The sequence below is a fragment of the Nerophis ophidion genome, linkage group LG04, assembly GCF_033978795.1.
Source record: "Nerophis ophidion isolate RoL-2023_Sa linkage group LG04, RoL_Noph_v1.0, whole genome shotgun sequence".
Lineage (NCBI taxonomy): Eukaryota > Metazoa > Chordata > Actinopteri > Syngnathiformes > Syngnathidae > Nerophis > Nerophis ophidion.
This window is the reverse complement of record NC_084614.1, coordinates 18,546,377-18,560,989: the sequence shown is the minus strand read 5'-3', so window position 1 is coordinate 18,560,989 and position 14,613 is coordinate 18,546,377. Positions and strand designations below refer to the sequence as shown.

At 44.1% G+C, this 14,613-nt stretch overlaps 1 protein-coding gene across 1 annotated transcript in view; it reads right to left on the bottom strand.

Annotated features, from left to right (window-relative positions):
- The window catches only part of LOC133552155 (uncharacterized), an 89,630-nt gene that overhangs the window by 36,866 nt on the left and 38,151 nt on the right, over nt 1–14,613 (bottom strand). The window lies entirely within an intron of this gene.

Genomic DNA, 14,613 nt, shown 5'->3' with positions numbered 1-14,613 from the left:
CACCGAATAGGATCATTCTGGAAAATCCCTTATCTGATTATTGTGTTACTTGTGTTTTAGTGAGATTATATAGTCATACCTGAAAGTCTGAGGGGTTTGGTGACCGCCAGTGTCCTGCCATGGAGGAGCCAAAAGAGTCGCAGCTGCCTCTTTGACAGATGAAGGAGGAACGACACAAGCTCCGCTCATGTTTGCGGTAAGAGCCGACTTATTACCACAATTTTCTCACCGAAACCTGCCGGTTGACATGTGGTCGGGAACCATGTTCGCTTGACCGCTCTGTTCCATATTAAAGCTTCACAACAAACAAAGAAACACCGGCTGTATTTGTGTTGCTACAGCCGGACAAAATACACTGCTTTCCACCAACATCTTTCTTCTTTGACGTCTCCATTATTATTTGAACAAATTGCAAAAGATTCAGCAACACAGAAGTCCAGAGAATGTGTGATTATGCGATAAAAACAGACTACTTTTAGCCGTGATCGGTGCTGGGAGAACATGTCTGTGACCCACGGTGACGTCACACGCACGCGTCATCATTCCGCGACATTTTCAACAGGAGACTCTGCGGGACATTTAAAATTGTAATTTAGTAAACTAAAAAGGCCGTATTGGCATGTGTTGCAATGTTAAGATTTCATCATTGACATATAAACTATCAGACTGCGTGGTCGGTAGTAGTGGGTTTCAGTAGGCCTTTAATTGTTCAGTTGTTATCTTGTTTTCTTACACTTCGGTGTCTCAATAGCAAGTGTTATATAGACTAAAATCCTAAAATATTAGATTATGTTGCCTTACCAGTGTACCAGTGTTGTCTTTTGTTGAGCCCTAAGAGATGTTTATACAGTAAGGCAGTGGTTCTCAAATGGGGGTACGCGTACCCCTGGGGGAAGGTATGCCAAGGGGTACGTGAGATTTTTTTTAAATATTCTAAAAATAGCAACAATTCAAAAATCCTTTATAAATATATTTATTGAATAATACTTCAACATGTTGAAAAGAAATGCAACAATGCAATATTCAGTGTTGACAGCTAGATTTTTTGTGGACATGTTCCATAAATATTGATGTTAAAGATTTCGTTTTTTGTGAAGAAATGTTTAGAATTAAGTTCATGAATCCAGATGGATCTCTGTTACAATCCCCAAAGAGGGCACTTTAAGTTGATTACTTCTATGTGTAGAAATCTTTATTTATAATTGAATCACTTCTGATTAAAAGTTATCGAAATAGTTTTGATTAGTGCTCCGGTTTTGATTTTACGCGCCTTCAAAAAACCCCTGTGTAAAGTTTCCTAAAAAATGTCATTTTTGCCTCTTTGAGCTATAATTTGACCCCCTTAAAATGCTTCAAAATGCAGGTTAAAGCTCTACTATGCAAAGCGAAAGCCATTTATCAACAACATCCAGAAATGCCAATCTGTAATTTGACCCCCTTAACATGCTTCAAAACTCACCAAATTTTACACAAGCATCAGGACTGGCGAAAATTGCCATCTAATAAAAAACCAAACCCCGAAAATCAAAATTGCGCTCTAGCGCCTCCTAGGAGAAAACACAGACAAAACGGCTCGTAATTTCTCTTAGGAATGTCGTAGAAACATGAAATAAAAACCTCTATGTAGGTCTGACTAAGACCAGGGCTTGAGTTGCGGGGGCAGCAGCCAAAGCGGAGCAGCCAAAGGCGGACCCGACCAACGCTGCTTGTTTATAATTGAATCACTTGTTTATTTTTCAACAAGTTTTTAGTTATTTTTATATCTTTTTTTCCAACTAGTTCAAGAAAGACCACTACAAATGAGCAATATTTTGCACTGTTATACAAATTAATAAATCAGAAACTGATGACATAGTGCTGTATTTTACTTCTTTATCTCTTTTTTTCAACTAAAAATGCTTTGCTCTGATTAGGGGGTACTTGAATTAAAAAAATCTTCACAGGGGGTACATCACTGAAAAAAGATTGACAACCACTGCTGTAAGGGGCCTGATCTACTGAAGCTGTGCATGTATTAGAACACTTGCAAACTTGAAAGCTGATCTACTAAGCTTGTGCACAGAGGTTTGCGTCTCCCAAGTGAGCATAATAGACCATTTCTGAATATAAAGTAGTGTAAAGTTTTTTCTTATAGTTGTCAGTAAACTTGCCATGAAAGCGCTAAAACATACCGGTGTAGTGAGTTTACAGTATTCATCCAAGGAATTTTAGTTATTATAGTTCCGGTCAGACGTTTTTTCACGGGACACATTTCCTGTGTTGTTGTTACCCGGATGAGGAGATGCTGCTCCATGATTGATTGAATTAAAGTCTGAATATCATTAAAACAGTTAACTTAATCTTTGACGCTTCTTCCACTCTCGTCCTTGCACGCTACACCGCTACAACAATTATTCACGCGAGGAACTTTTAGTCGGACGTTTTGTCACAGGACACATTTCCTGTGTTGTTGTTTCCAGATGAGGAGATGCTGCACACTAAACTGTATTTTTTTGGCCCGCGACACATTCTACAGGAAAAATAAACAAGTACTGGATTAAAAGAGTATACGTAAAATCAAAATAAAAATGGAATTGGCGAAAATGCCACCAAAAGTGTGACCGGCTTTGGAAAAAAAAAAAGAGAGAATTATTTTATTTTATTTTATTATTATTATTATTTTTTGTCCTGTCCAGCTTCTCAGGCAAATCATATAGTTGATGTAGATGCCCATATCGGCTGTTCAGATTTACTTTACAAAAGAGAAGTATAAGATACTTCTCTTGTTGCCTTATTTGAATGTGACTTTATTAAATGTATTTATATTGTCATTTGGTGCAGCCGGGCCGGAACAGGAGGGGATAGAAAGAGAAAAAAAGGAAGACATAGGGGGAAATTGTGGGGATAAGAGGGGGATTAGACAGAGAGACAAAAACAACAACAGCAAATACAACAATATAAACAACAACAATAGAACAACACCAGCACATACAATATGTACAAATATGATCGTAAAAGTGATAGCAAATAGTGAAATAAATAATATAGTAATGACAATGAGCATTTTTACACTAAAACTGGAGCAATACAAATACCAATAGAAAAAGCGCTATTGATCATGAACAAAACCAATAGTTTACCTCTATTATCAACAATAAAGTTGTTCAAATGCAACAATACGTATACATAATGATAGCTGGAAAGATAATAAAAAAATGTAAAAAAAAGAAGGAATACCGAAAGATGAAAGGGAAGAGAGAGAGGCAACCTATATTAATCTTGTAGATTGTTATAGTAACAATGGTTTAAGCTCTGTCAATATGCCTTGTGTTACCCAGTTTACCGTAGGGCAACAACGTTGATATATGTTTGATGAAACATGATTATGTGCATGAGTGTATGTATGTATGTATGTATGTATGTATATGTACTTGTATATGAACAGAATGTGTATATGAATGTTTGTACAGTAAATGTACAGTAAAAGAGAATTAAAATGATAATAATAATGCAATGTCTTTTTGCTTGTAATGAGTTATCAATAATCCCACTGTTTGACTATTTGCTCACGCAGTTGTGGACAAAGGGGTGTACCTCGCCCCATCCTTTCTTGTGAAAAACTGAGCATTTTTTGTTTTTATACCCAATCATGGCACCCACCTGTTCCCAATTAGCCTGCACACCTGTGGGACGTTCCAAATAAGCGTTTGATGAGCATTCCTCAACTTTATCAGTATTTATTGCCACCTTTCCCAACTTCTTTGTCACCTCTTGCTGGCATCAAATTCTAAAGTTAATGATTATTTGCAACAACAAAAAAATGTTTATCAGTTTCAACATCAAATATGTTGTCTTTGTAGCATTTTCAACTGAAAATGGGTTGAAAATGATTTCCAAATCCGTTTATATTTACATCTAACACAATTTCCCGACTCATATGGAAACGGGGTTTGTAAAATCAGACTCAGGCGGCGACCCCTCTGATATATCGCTGATAAAATGAATCGGTGTGGACTTAATTTCTACAGGTACTTACACTAACAGCGGAGATCAAGCACCCATAGAGAATATTAAGAAAGCATCAATGTGTTGAACAAGCTGTGTTATTGGGCTCTGCCCTTCGCTGTCGGAATTGATGGAGTCGCTACACAGATGACCCCGTTCTGGCATGGCCAGCGACTGGAATCATGAATCATCTCTCACAGGGGGGGGGGGGGGGGGGAACCTGGCTGCTGGGGAAGGTTATAAAACTCAGCCCTAATGGCCAAAAATCCTTTCATCACGAGAGTTTTCCCTACGAGATGCTCTCACACTGTTTATTTGACGCGGCGGGTGTGCAGGCCGGGGGGGGCTTTTACCTCTGGAGACGCGAAAAATTCAATTAAACACTTCACAGTCTGGAGGGTTTCGCCGCGCCACCAGGGCCACGTATTGCAAAAATTGATTCATATTTCCTTCGGCGAGAGCTCCAACTTTTTAAAAGGGAGGGGTAGGAACAACAACAGCAACAACAGCAGCTGTTTAGTTGCAAGGTTGCACCGGAACCAACCGGCCATGAAAGGCGGTCGAGGTACCAAAAAGAGAGGGCGTAGGCTTAGTGTGCAGTCGCTCTTTTAAAACCATGTTTCATGTGGCAAAATAAGTTAAATGACGGCGATATACACTTGGGGAGCGGGCTGTTAAATAATCAGGGGGGCGATACATTGCCGTCATAAACTCACTTAATCTGATGACTAAGCCTCTTGGCAACACAAATATGAAGATTGTAGGTGACGGGCCGTGTATGAACTGGCGGCGTAACAAAATAACAGCCTTTCCGTTGCTCACAGTCAAATGTGGCGTGTTATTACTGTATCTCTACGTCCTCGCTACACAATACACCCACACAGCACTTCTGCATTCTCTACCACTCTTGGGAGGTGCATCCATTCTTAAAGGCCTACTGAAATGAGATTTTCTTATTTAAACGGGGATAGCAGGTCCATTCTATGTGTCATACTTGATCATTTCGCGATACTGCCATTTTTTGCTGAAAGGATTTAGTAGAGAACATCCACGATAAAGTTTGCAACTTTTGGTCGCTAATAAAAAAGCATTGCCTGTACCGGAAGTCGCAGATGATGACGTCACAAGGGTGAGGGCTCCTCACGTCCTCACATTGTTTATAACGGGAACCTTCATTCGAACTGAGAAAACGACAATTTCCACATTAATTTGAGTGAGGATGAAAGATTCGTGGCTGAGGATATTGATAGCGAAGGACTAGGAAAAAAAAAAAAAACAGTAAAAAATTGTTTTTAAAAAGCCGATTGCATTGGGACAGATTCAGATGTTTTTAGACACATTTACTAGGATAATTCTGGGAAATCCCTTATCTTTCTATTGTGTTGCTAGTGTTTTAATGAGTTAAATAATGTGTTGACACCAGTGTCTCCACAGATCTCCGGTAAGAGGCGACTTTTTACCACAATTTTCTCACCGAAACCTGCCGGTTGACAAGTGGTCGGGATCCATGTTCGCTTGACCGCTCTGATCCATAGTAAAGCTTCACCTCCGGGAATTTTAAACAAGGAAACACCGTGTGTTTGTGTGACTAAAGGCTAAAGCTTCTCACCTCCATCTTTCTACTTTGACTTCTCCATTATTAATTGAACAAATTGCAAAAGATTCAGCAACACAGGTGTCCAAAATACTGTGTAATTGCGCGATGGAAAGAGATGACTTTTAGCCACAAGTGGTGCTGCGCTAATATGTCCCCTCCAACTCAAGACGTCACGCATCATAATTCCGCGACGTTTTCGACAAGGAACTCCGCGGGAAATTTTAAATTGTAATTTAGTAAACTCTCTCCTGTCAGAGAGAGTTTCAATTCACACCTCCGGGAGAACTTTGAACATGTCACGAGGGAGGTGCGGGACATTGAGTCCGAGTGGACCATGTTCCGAACCTCTATTGTCGAGGCGGCTGATTGGAGCTGTGGCCGCAAGGTTGTTGGTGCCTGTCGGGGCGGTAATTCCAGAACCCGTTGGTGGACACCAGCAGTGAGGGATGCCGTCAAGCTGAAGAAGGAATCCTATCGGGTTCTTTTGGCTCATAGGACTCCGGAGGCAGTGGACGGGTACCGACGGGCCAAGCGGTGTGCAGCTTTAGCGGTCGCGGAGGCAAAAACTCGGACATGGGAAGAGTTAGGGGAAGCCATGGAAAACGACTTCCGGACGGCTTCGAAGCGATTCTGGACCACCATACGGCGCCTCAGGAAGGGGAAGCAGTGCACTATCAACACCGTGTATGGTGCGGATGGTGTTCTGCTGACTTCGACTGCGGATGTTGTGGATCGGTGGAGGGAATACTTCGAAGACCTCCTCAATCCCACCAACACGTCTTCCTTTGAGGAAGCGGTGCCTGGGGAATCTGTAGTGGACTCTCCTATTTCTGGGGCTGAGGTCGCTGAGGTAGTTAAAAGCTCCTCGGCGGCAAGGCCCCGGGGGTGGATGAGATCCGCCCGGAGTTCCTTAAGGCTCTGGATGCTGTGGGGCTGTCTTGGTTGACAAGACTCTGCAGCATCGCGTGGACATCGGGGGCGGTACCTCTGGATTGGCAGACCGGGGTGGTGGTCCCTCTCTTTAAGAAGGGGGACCGGAGGGTGTGTTCCAACTATCGTGGGATCACACTCCTCAGCCTTCCCGGTAAGGTTTATTCAGGTGTACTGGAGAGGAGGCTTCGCCGGATAGTCGAACCTCGGATTCAGGAGGAACAGTGTGGTTTTCGTCCTGGTCGTGGAACTGTGGACCAGCTCTATACTCTCGGCAGGGTTCTTGAGGGTGCATGGGAGTTTGCCCAACCAGTCTACATGTGCTTTGTGGACTTGGAGAAGGCATTCGACCGTGTCCCTCGGGAAGTCCTGTGGGGAGTGCTCAGAGAGTATGGGGTATCGGACTGTCTTATTGTGGCAGTACGCTCCCTGTATGATCAGTGTCAGAGCTTGGTCCGCATTGCTGGCAGTAAGTCGGACACGTTTCCAGTGAGGGTTGGACTCCGCCAAGGCTGCCCTTTGTCACCGATTCTGTTCATAACTTTTATGGACAGAATTTTTAGGCGCAGCCAAGGCGTTGAGGGGTTCCGGTTTGGTGGCCACGGGATTAGGTCTCTGCTTTTTGCAGATGATGTAGTCCTGATGGCTTCATCTGGCCGGGATCTTCAGCTCTCACTGGATCGGTTCGCAGCCGGGTGTGAAGCGACCGGAATGAGAATCAGCACCTCCAAGTCCGAGTCCATGGTTCTCGCCCGGAATAGGGTGGAGTGCCATCTCCGGGTTGGGGAGGAGACCCTGCCCCAAGTGGAGGAGTTCAAGTACCTAGGAGTCTTGTTCACGAGTGGGGGAAGAGTGGATCATGAGATCGACAGGCGGATCGGTGCGGCGTCTTCAGTAATGCGGACATTGTATCGATCCGTTGTGGTGAAGAAGGAGCTGAGCCGGAAGGCAAAGCTCTCAATTTACCGGTCGATCTACGTTCCCATCCTCACCTATGGTCATGAGCTTTGGGTCATGACCGAAAGGATAAGATCACGGGTACAAGCGGCCGAAATGAGTTTCCTCCGCCGGGTGGCGGGGCTCTCCCTTAGAGATAGGGTGAGAAGCTCTGCCATCCGGGAGGAGCTCAACGTAAAGCCGCTGCTCCTCCACATCGAGAGGAGCCAGATGAGGTGGTTCGGGCATCTGGTCAGGATGCCACCCGAACGCCTCCCTAGGGAGGTGTTTAGGGCACGTCCAGCTGGAAGGAGGCCACGGGGAAGACCCAGGACACGTTGAGAAGACTATGTCTCCCGGCTGGCCTGGGAACGCCTCGGGATCCCCCGGGAAGAGCTAAACGAAGTGGCTGGAGATAGGGAAGTCTGGGCTTCCCTGCTTAGGCTGCTGCCCCCGCGACCCGACCTCGGATAAGCGGAAGATGATGGATGGATGGATGGAATTTAGTAAACTAAAAAAGCCGTATTGGCATGTGTTGCAATGTTAATATTTCATCATTGATATATAAACTATCAGACTGCGTGGTCGGTAGTAGTGGGTTTCAGTAGGCCTTTAATGTGCAAACCCCAATACCAGTCAAGTTGGCACATTGTGTAAATCGTATATAAAAACAGAATATAATGATTTGCAAATCCTTTTCAACTTATATTGAATTGAATAGACTGCAAAGACAATATAGACTTAACGTTCGAACTGGAAAACGTTATTTTTCGCAAATATTCACTCATTTGGAATTTGAGGCCTGCAGCATGTTTCAAAAAAGTTGGCACAAGTGGCAAAAAAAGACGGGGAAAGTGGAGGAATGCTCATTGCACCGTCACGGCCGGGGCTCACCTCCAAGATCAGGCGACTGATTTCCATCTGCAATCAGCACACCTGTTACTGATGAGCTTCCTGGGCTTCTTAAAAGCCTACTGAAACCCACTACTACCGACCACGCAGCCTGATAGTTTATACATCAATGAAGAAATATTAACATTGCAACACATGCCAATACGGCCGCTTTAGTTTACTAAATTACAATTTTTAATTTCCCGCGGAGTTTCTTGTTGAAAATGTCGCAGAATGATGACGCTTGTTTGTGACGTTATTGGTTGGAGGGGACATTTTAGCCCAGCACCACTTACGGCTAAAAGTCGTCTCTTTTCATCGCGTAATTAAACAGTATTTTGGAAATCTGTGTTCCCGAATATTTTGCAATTTGTTCAATTAAAAATGGAGAAGTCAAAGTAGAAAGATAGTGGTTGGAAGCTTTAGCCTTTAGCCACACAAACACAGCCGGTGTTTGCTTGTTTACAATTCCCGGAGGTGAAGCTTTACTATAGATCAGAGCGGTCAAGCGAACATGGTTCCCGACCACTTGTCAACCGGCAGGTTTCGGTGAGAAAATTGTGGTAAAAAGTCGGCTCTTACCGGAGATCAGCTGAGCTTGCGCCGTCCATGCAGCTGCCGTCGACTTCCCTCAGAGACTGGCGTCAAGACACCCGTGGAGACACCCCTCCGACTATCAGGTACTATTTAATCTCACTAAAACACTAGCAACACAATAGAAAGATAAGGGATTACCCAGAACTATCCTAGTAAATGTGTCTAAAAACATCTGAATCCGTCCCAATGCAATTGCCTTTTTATTTTTTATTTTTTTCTAGTCCTTCGCTATCAATATCATCATCCACAAATCTTTCATCCTCGCTCAAATTAATGTGGAAATTGTTCGTATTCTCGGTCCGAATAGCTCTTGCTGCTGGAGGCTCCCATTATAAACAATGTGAGGACGTGAGGAGCCCTCACCCTTGTGACGTCATCGTCTGCTACTTCCGGTAAAGGCGAGGCTTTTTTATCAGCACCAAAAGTTGCGAACTTTATAGTCGATGTTCTCTACTAAATCCTTTCAGCAAAAATATGGCAATATCGGGGAAATGATGAAGTATCACATAGAATGGACCTGCTATCCCCGTTTAAATAAGAAAATCTCATTTCAGTAGGCCTTTAAGCCAGTGCAAACCCTTGCTATCTCCGGAGGTCTCAAGGTTGGTCAGTATGGTTTAGGTGGTTGAGAGCTCACTTCTGCAGGTAGTGGGTTAATGACGATGACTTGTGTTTTGTTTGATCAGCCGTTTTACTGCCATATTACAGGGACTACAAAATATTTAGTACTGGTATATATATATCTGTGGCTTATGGTCCTGTGCGGCTAATGTACGTAAAATTATTGTTTGCGTCTAAAATGTGCACTCTATAGCCTGGAAAACACGGCGGGAACTTAATCAAGTACAGTTGTGATCAAAATTATTCAACCCCCTAAAAAATTTGGGTGTTTTAACAAAATTGGTTCATAGGCCCAAAGAGTTCCAGTTTTTTCTCATCACTCCATAGAACAGTTACCCAAAACCTTTGGGGTTTGGCCAGATGATTTTTGGCATACTGGAGTCTATTTTTCTTGTGCCTGGTAGTCTGGCATGGAGGCCTTCATCTCGTAGTACGCGCCTTATTGTCTGGGACGAAACCTGCGTTCCCCCCTCTGCAATGTCCTGTTGTAGTTCCTCAGCTGTTACCCGGGGGTTTTTCACCACTGTACGCTTCAAATACCAGACAGCAGTTGCACACAGCATCCTCTTTCTACCACGCCCAGGTAGTGTTTCCACTGTGCCTTTAGCTTTAAACTTGCGAATTATGCTCCCAACTGTGTCTCTTGGAATGTGTAATGTCCTTGCTATTTTCTTATATCCATATCATTTTCTTATGAAGAGAAATGACCTCCTCTCTTGACTTCTTTGACCACTCCCTGGACTTCACCACATTGCAAATACACCATTGACCATCTACAAGAAGCTGAGCATCACAGTCTTTTACAATCAGTTTAATTGTTGCTCGTTATGGTTCTAATCACATCTACAGGTGTTTTCAACACCTGATTGAAAAAACCTTATTCAAATTCTGTTCTTAAGAGTTATGATCTTCAAGGGGTTGAATAATTTTGTCAATGAGATAATAAGAGAAATGACACTGTTTGGTATGTTACAAAATATAATGTTGTAATTCAAGTTGCATTTGTCTATTTAATGCATCTTTATTTGATATGACTATGAACAAAATACGGAATAAATGTCCAACTTGTTAAAACACCAACATTTTGTGGGGGGTGAATAATTTTGATCACAACTGTAATTTGCTGGTGATAGACCGTGCAATCCAAGTTAGAAAAGTCACTTCGGTAATGTAATTTCACGGCGTAATTCCTGCCTTCCTTTTGACCTTCCGAGGTACATCATGTCCGCTTCCTGGTCTCTCTGCAGCACGGCTTGAGGGAGCAACAATCTTCCATCTTTAATGTGATGTGACTGTGATGTTGAAGTGTCACTATTCTCCAGGGTCGCACTCCTGCTTGGCCCACTTTTCACCACGCGCCGTGGTTATGTGCTAATGGCACCTCTCGACTGAGTGCACTTCTGAAGAGCGAAAGGCTGAATGCGGTTCTAAAAGTCCAGCAAAATTTTTCGGCGCAGGTAGCGAGAGCCGCGACGACGCAGACGTCACGTGGCAAATCAGAGTCGGTGTGGGAATGCACTAATTTCATTGCCCCTCCCGAAAATCTCTCGGGTCAACAATTCTCCAGAATTTCTCCCGATTTTCCACCCAGACAACAATATTGGGGGCGTGTCTTAAAGGCACTGCCTTTAGCGTCCTCTCTCACCTGAAACCTTCACCCCTTAAAATCCAGGCGCCCGCTTTTCCGACTCAGTTGGACGGGTTCAACAATGTTCTTTACTCAAAGATGTCAAGAAATGCTGACACGTTGTATGATCTTTTTAACTGATATAATGATAACATTAATTTCAAGCACACACACACACACACACAAGTGAATACAATGCATACTTGGTCAACCGCCATACATGTCACACTGAGGGTGGCCGTATATACACAACTTCAACACTGTTACAAATATGCGCCACACTGTGGACCCACACCAAACAAGAATGACATACACATGTCAGGAGAATATACGCACCGTAACACAACATGAACAAATACCCAGAACTCCTTGCAGCACTAACTCTTCCGGGACTCTACAATAACATCTACGGCTTTTGGAGCTCAGTGCACAACTGCACACACAACAAGAAGGAGGCAAAGCAGAAGAACGAAGAAGAGACATGGCGACGACGAGTAAGAAGAAATACGCTTGCAAGTTACAAAATGATTGGAAAAATAGAATTTCATTTCATCCAGGACAGCTCGAAGGGGGAAAGGGTATGCTGCCTGCACCCAAACAACCCCACACCCCCCACCCCACTGAGGGTTCCCGTATAAACACTGTGAACCCACACCAAACAAGAATGACATACACATTTTGGGAGAATATCCGCACGTAACACAACATAAACAAATACCCAGAACTCCTTGCAGCACTAACTCTTCCGGGACTCTACAATAACATCTACGGCTTTTGGAGCTCAGTGCACAACTGCACACACAAAAAGAAGGAGGCGAAGCAGAAGAACGAAGAAGAGACATGGCGATAACGAGTAAGAAGAAGAAATACGCTTGCAAGTTCCAAAATGATTGGAAAAAAAAGAATTTCATTTCATCCAGGACAGCTCGAAGGGGGAAGGGGTATGCTGCCTGCACCCCAACAACCTTACACCCCCCCTCCCCCCCCCCACCTCCAGCCCATTGAGGGTGGCCATATAAATACTGTGAACCCACACCAAACAAGAATGACATACACATTTTGGGAGAATATCTGCACCGTAACACAACATAAAGAAATAGCCAGACCCCCTTGCAGCACTAACTCTTCCGGGATGCTACAATAACATCTACGGCTTTTGGAGCTCAGTGCACAACTGCACACACAACAAGAAGGAGGCAAAGCAGAAGAACAAAGAAGAGACATGGCGACGACGAGTAAGAAGAAGAAAAGCGTCCTCTACAACCTGTCGTCACATCCCCTTTTCCAGTCACATAATATATGCAGCTTTTACACACACACACAAGTGAATGCAATGCATACTTGGTCAACAGCCATACAGTATAAACACTGTGAACCCACACCAAACAAGAATGAGAAACACATTTCGGGAGAACATCCTCACCGTAACACAACATAAACACAACAAATACCCAGACTCCCTTGCAGCACTAACTCTTACTGGACGCTACAATATACACCCCCCGCTACCACCAACCCACCTGCCCCCATCTCCCGAATTCGGAGGTCTCAAGGTTGGCAAGTATGTATTACACCATTGTTTGTTTATTTACATAGCAAAGAGCACTGAGCTAATCAGAAAACAACATCATGAGGTTGCCGACAGCCAGATATCTTAATGTCAATGTGTGGCCACCCGGAGGTAATTACAGACCTTGTGGGGAAGAAGACGGCACAGACAGAAGTGACGCCGGTTAGCTCTACATTTATTATTAAACAGTGTTAATAAACAAGAGAATGGAGTGTGACTAATCCAAAAGGTGTATGGGTGTGACTATGTATAGTGAGTATCTGTAGTGCATACTTGCCAACCTTGAGACCTTTGAATTCGGGAGACGGGGTGGTAGCGGGGGTGTATATTGTAGCGTCCCGGAAGAGTTAGTGCTGCAAGGGGTTCTGGGTATTTGTTCTGTTGTGTTTATGTTGTGTTACGGTGCGGATGTTCTCCCGAAATGTGTTTGTCAGTCTTTTTTGGTGTGGGTTCACAGTGTGGCGCATATTTGTAACAGTGTTAAAGTTGTTTATACGGCCACCCTCAGTGTGACCTGTATGGATGTTGACCTAGTATGCCTTGCATTCACTTGTGTGTGTGCAACAGCCGCATATATTATGTGAATAGGCCGGCACGCTGTTTGTACGGAGAAAAAGCGGACGTGACGACAGGTTGTAGAGGACGCTAAAGGCATGCCCCCAATATTGTTGTGCGGGTGTAAACCGGGAGAAATTTGGGAGAACAGATGAAATTTTTAGGAGGGGCACTGAAATTCGGGAGTTTCCCGGGAAAATCGGGAGGGTTGGCAAGTATGCTGTGGAGCGAGGCGTCAAAGTCCGTGTCCAGGCGGGAGGTCGAGATCCAAGAGGAGAACACGGGGAGACGGGACGCACAGCTCGTAACCCGGTAACAGAGGAATGCTGTGTACAGGGAACAGGTCGCTACGTTCTGGCCCGGAACGCAGGTTAGCACTGGCTTAGGAAGGCAAAAGAGAGCTCATCAGCGATAGGCGTGTAGAGTGCTGATTAAACTGACTGAATGCAGGCAAGGCACGCGCCGACGTGCGCTTGTAGTTGCTCCCAGCGCAGCGCGCAGGTGAATGAGCACAGGGCAGTGAGACCTTGTTTACTTTTGTAAACCACTCACCCTGCGACTAAAGGAAACCGTGCAATTGAATGAACTTAACACTGAGCCAGAGATCAAATGAATGAACGATGAGAACTTACTTGCACAATTTCAGTAATTGTGTGTGTGTGAACTAGGGCTGTACGGTATACGGGTACTGGTATAGTATCGTGGTACTAATGAATCAGAAACTGTACTGGGGCGGTTTAGCTCGGTTGGTAGAGTGGCCGTGTCAGCAACTTGGGGGTTGCAGGTTCGATTCCACCTTCCGCCATCCTAGTAACTGCCGTTGTGTCCTTGGGCAAGACACTTTACCCACCTGCTCCCAGTGCCACCCACACTGGTTTTAATGTAACTTAGATATTGGGTTTCACTATGTAAAGCGCTTTGAGTCACTAGAGAAAAAGCGCTATATAAATATAATTCACTTCACTTTACTCTGTTTGAAAAGTACCAGTTCGCCATATTTTTTTTTCCCACAGGCATGATGACGCGTCGTCATCACGTCGTGACATTGCTGGATTTGTGAGCAGACGAGCATGTTCGGCAGCGCACAATCACAGAGTACTTGCAAGCAGACACAGTGTGTAGACAGAAAAGGGAGAACGGACATATACATATATATATATATATATATACACTCTTCAGCATCTACATGCTGCCGCTAGGTGACATCATACGCAAATACGGTGTTAGCTTTCACTGTTATGCTGATGACACCCAACTCTACATGCTCCTAAAGCTGACCAACACGCCGGATTGTAGTCAGCTGGA